This window comes from Rattus norvegicus, chromosome Y (assembly GCF_036323735.1).
Source record: "Rattus norvegicus strain BN/NHsdMcwi chromosome Y, GRCr8, whole genome shotgun sequence".
Classification (NCBI taxonomy): Eukaryota; Metazoa; Chordata; class Mammalia; order Rodentia; family Muridae; genus Rattus; species Rattus norvegicus.
In genome coordinates this window covers 54,559,105-54,564,236 of record NC_086040.1, presented here as the reverse complement: position 1 = coordinate 54,564,236, position 5,132 = coordinate 54,559,105, and the positions used below count along the sequence as shown (strand labels likewise).

Sequence of the window (5,132 nt, the reverse complement as noted above, 5' to 3'; positions counted from 1 at the left end):
TATTTGTGATATGGAGAATGACTTAAAGATAACCAAAGAAAAGATAGGAGTTGGGAAAATAACCATCAAGGATGTTGGTGACTCAGAAACCAAAGACTTTTTTAGAAAATAAAAATGCATGAAAAGAGCTACTTGGGCAGAATATTTGGGTGGGGACTTTATTTTGGGTCACAAGGAGGCTACATGAGAAGCTAAAACCTAGATGCTGGAAGTTTCTAAGGGTAACTAGGGAAGGAACTGGACTGAGGGCTTCTATGACATAAGCAGAGCCTGGATGATGTCACAGAGCACTGGGCGGAGGTTGCGCATCTCTTCCACTTGGAGGCATTAGACTACCTTGAAGGTGGGTTCACTATTTTCGCATGGTGTGTGAAAGCCAGTTCAGCTCCTGAACCCCACAATTGTTCATCAGCCTTTTGGTGCCTGACCAGTTTCAGGAGACAGAATCTTAACGACTAGGACATTTTCTTCGGTAAATACGTTTATGAAGATAACTGGGACCCTTGTAGCCCAGAAAGCTAAAAGTTTGCCCTCGTTCATCAATTAACCTTATGTTTTAATGTCTTCCACGTTTGAGAGCTAGGCGGATGGTCTAGGCTAGTCAGTCTCCGGAGTCTATTATACTTTGCTAACAATATCTAATTCATAATTCTACTAAAATGCCAAAGCTTCTCTTTCTCCCTGTGCATTTTAGGAGATAATATTCCTTTGTTTTTTTGTTTGTTTGTTTGTTTGTTTGTTTTTTTATATTTTTTTTCAGAGGTGAGGACCTTACCCAGTTCCTTGTGCTTGCTAGTCAACTGCTCTACCACTGAGTTATCCCAAACCCAGTAGATATTATTTTTAAATGGCTGTTGTTGCCTACACAAAAGACTCTTGTTGCGTTCGAAGATCCAACAGCATCACGGAATAAATCTGGGGCTGGGTCAGGATGCACAGTACCGAAAGCCAGTGGACTGGTGTGCTTTGTCTCTGGGCAGATACTTGTGGATGTTTTCACATAGCTCATAGTTAGAGGGTAGAAGAGGGGTGTGGCCACCCTTCTGGCTCCTTTGCTATCCTTTCTCTGTTCTGCTTGCTTAAAGTGGGGACAGGGATACTTAATCCCACACTGACCTAGCCATTCAAAGAGATGTTCCTCAGCAGAAGAAAAGTGCCTCGGCCTGAAGAAATGTGTCTGAATATGTTATTCTGAGCTGTAGAGAACCATTTTTTCATTTTCCTATGAACTTTAGATTTTGATTTTTGAGACAGGGTTTTTCTGTGGGTAGCTTTGGCTATCCTGGAACTAATTCTGTAGACCAGGCTGCCCTTGATCTCACAGAGGTCTGCCTCCCTCTGCTTCTTGAGTGCTGGAACTAAAGGTGTGCTCCACCATTGCCCAGCCCTCCTATGAACATCTGATTATGACAGAATTAGATTCAGATGCTCAAACCCGTTTACCATCGCCTTCCTCACCTGCTCCAAAGTTCTCTTAGACAAGAGCCTTGGTCAAGCGCCCTCCCCCACCCCACCCCCATTGTTCTTGCAGGCACTCATATGACAGAGGCAACACCATTGTGTCTGCTTTAAGCAGGTCAGCTCTTCAAACCCAAGCCATGGGCAAGTATGAAGCCTGAACACAGAACTATAGCCACAAGACAGTGGACCAGGAGTGCCGTGGCCTACTACACTAGGTCTGCAGCCAAGAAGAAGATGTCTCTGAGGAGGATGAGCACACCATCATTCCAGAAGTGGAGGAGGAGGAGGCCTTCTCCCCAGGCCCTGGGGAACATTGTGGGCTGCAGAATTTCTCACGGATGGAAGGAAGGTGATGAGCCATCACCCAGGGGAAGGCCATAGTTCTAGATCAAGTGTCAACAAATCCCTCTCTCTATCTGGTCAAGTATGATGGAATTGATTGTGTCTACGGACTGGCACTTAACAGCGATGAGAGGATTTTAAAGCTTAAGGTCTTGACTCACAAAGTAGTGTTTCCTCAAGTGAAAGACGCCCATCTCTCAAGTGCCATGGTTGGCCGAGCTGTGGAGCATAAATTTGAGGGCAAACATGGCTCTAAGGACAACTGGAGGGGGGTGGTCCTAGCCCAGGTGCCGATCATGAAGGACTGGTTTTACATCACCTACGAGAAAGATCCAGTCCTATACATCTACCATCTCCTGGATGATTACACAGAAGGTAACCTCCGTATCATTCCAGAGATTACTCCAGGAGAGGTGAAGTCAGACATTGACAGAAACATCTTAACCGGTCAATGTGTGCAGTTCACCAGAAGCGATGGGTCCAAAAAGATGGGAAAAGTTATTTAACAAGTACTAGGCAAGCCTTCCGTGTACTTCATCAAGTTTGATGGCGATGTCCACATCTATGTCTATAATCTGATTGAAAAGATCCGTTAAGGTGAAATTCACAAAGTTTGGGGGACATAGATGGGGAATTTATAGAATTGGGGGGAAAATGTTTGTTTTTCTGTGTTTCAGATACCCAAGGGCCTTTGACAACCCCAGTATCTTTTCCAGTGGAATTTGTTTTTGCTCTAAAAATTAAAATGTGCGATGTGACGTTCTGTGTGTGAACACTTTGGTGGAGGAGACTGACTGTGGTGGATGGAACATTGAGAGGAAGCCAGAAAGATCAAGGTAAGTCTAATGTCACATAGGCTAAAACAAACAGGACTGAGCTGGTCTGGTCTTTAGGGAGAGGAAAGAACTGGAGATGAGGATTAGAGGAGCAGGGATGGCACGGGGGAAAAAAAAAGATGGATGTTTAGGAAGCAGTGGAGGGGGACCAGAAATAGATAGACTCTCAGAGGTGAAGTTTGAGGAAGAAACAGACAGTTGGGGAAAGAGGGGCAGGTAACAGGGAGGTGGTCTTGGAACTCAAGGGGAAACCCAATAAACTGATCCAAGCAGACTCAGAATCAGAGAAGATTGGGGATTCTTTGACTAACAAAACTTAATGAAACCTGTTTTTCATCTGTAGAAGTATTATTTTTAATTATGCGTGTAGGGGCAGGGCATTAATACAGGAGACAACAGAGACAAGAATAGTCAGGTCACCTGGAGCTGAAATTAAAGGTGGTTGGGAGCCATTAGACATGAGCTCAAAGAAAAAAATCCAAGTTCTCTTTCAAAGAGGATGAGCTCTTAATCAATTGGTTTTCTCTCCAGGACCCTAAAGTCATCTTTTTAAATAAATCCAAACTTCACATGCAGAGAAGAGACCAGGATGAGGGTAAGAAAGATTAAATTGATGGTGATGTGGAAGAAAGACTAAAGAACACATGAGGGAGTAGAGGACACTGAGGGACGAAGGAATTCCAAGATGGAGTTCTCAAAATGTGAAGCAGGAGGCCCAGGAAGAACAGAGTGGGTCTAGAATGAGATGAACTTGGACCACATCCATATTGGTCTCTTTGGTTCCTTAAACAACAGCCAAGCCATCAATACAGAAGGTGGATGTGAGGTGGAGGCTTACCCGGAGGACATTTTGATGAGGATAACTAAAGATAAGTGAATGCCAAACTAAGTTTATATCTATCGATTCCTGAAAGTATCATGCCATTATTTTGTATGATCAGTAAAAAGTAATTTAAAAAAGAACATGAGGATGCCGTGAGCTTATGTCAGGTGTTATGTGGTTTCTGTGTTTAGCTTCCCTGAGCACTGTTAGACTCTGTTGTATCCTGTAATATTTCAATGCCCCTAGATGACCACATAGAGCTCCTGCACTGGCTATCCTTGCCTGGCTCTCCTTCATCTGGATGGCTTCCTACACAACTGTAGGCCCTTTTATCTTATCTAGCCTCAGGAAGTTCCCGTCTTTTACTCACATGTAAGCTTATCCTCAGAAAACTCTTGACGGTGACTCCAATGCAGTGGTGCTGCATTGAGCTCTTTCATAGGCCATTTGCCATGACTTTAAAATCCTTTGTGGTTCCTGACCATGGAGCTCTCTCCTCCTGAGAAGCCCCTGTGCACTCCATGGGGTCTTTCTGAGCCACATCTACACTCCAAGTGTTTCTATGAAGGCAACCTTATCTTGGACTCATTCATTGCTGTTTCTTCTCTCAAGAATAAGTTTCTCACTACAGGACTTGTAAATACTTTTTATCGTTGATTAATTCTGCTATTTGGGAGGTTTTATACTGGCTGGTTGTCTGACGGTGTCATTGTTGCGAAAAGACAACATGACCAAGGCAACTTATAAGGGACAATATTTTTTTGAGAGGTGGTGCTTTTTTTGCAGAGCTGGGGACTGAACCCAGGGCCTTGGACCTCCTAGGCAGGAGCTCTACCACTGAGCTAAATCCCCAACCCCAAGGGACAACATTTAATCAGGGCAGGCTTTCAGGTTCAGAAGTTCAGTCTATTTTCATTAAGGCAGGAATCATGTAAGCGTCTAGGCAGTCATGGTGTTGGAGAAGAAGCATATCACCCCCACTGTGATATGCTTCCTCCAACAATGCCACACTTACTCCAACAAGGTGTCACACTTCCCATGGGACAATCACATTCAAACCACCACCCTGATTTTATGCCAACTTGACACAAGCTAGAGTCATCAGAGTAGAAGGTGCCTCATTTGAGAATATGCCTCCACAAGATCCAAGTGTAAGGCATTTTCTTAGTGATTGGTGGAGGAGGGCCCAGCCCAATGTGAGCGGCACCATTCCTAGGCTGGTGGTCCTGGGTTCTATAGGAAAGCAAGCTAATCCAGACATGAGAGGAAGACAGTAAGCAGTGCCACTCCATAGCAAATGCCTCAGTTCCTGCCTCCAGAATCCTGTCCTGTTTGAGTTCCTGTCCCAACTTCCTTTGGTGATGAGCAGCAATGTAGAAGTGTAAGCTGAATAAATCTTTTCCTCCCTAACTTGCTCTTTTGGTCACAATGTTACCTTATAACAATAGGAACCCTAAGTAAGACAATTTCTTATATAAACAGTGTGTCTAGTAGAGCCACAGGCTCTTACCTAATAACCACAAATAGAAAGTTATAGACAGTTTGTTTTAATTTGAAGGTAAAACTTGCTCATGTACTGATAATGTATAATAATGTATATAATGTATAAATATGCTCTATTTGCCTTGGTTATGGACTATTGGCTTTCAAGTTATTAGATATGGTTATAA

General features: G+C 43.6%; 1 pseudogene; it reads left to right on the top strand.

Annotated features, from left to right (window-relative positions):
• Positions 1-315: 315 nt before the first annotated feature.
• LOC134484472 (Y-linked testis-specific protein 1-like) lies at positions 316-2,381 on the top strand (annotated as a pseudogene).
• Positions 2,382-5,132: the final 2,751 nt, after the last annotated feature.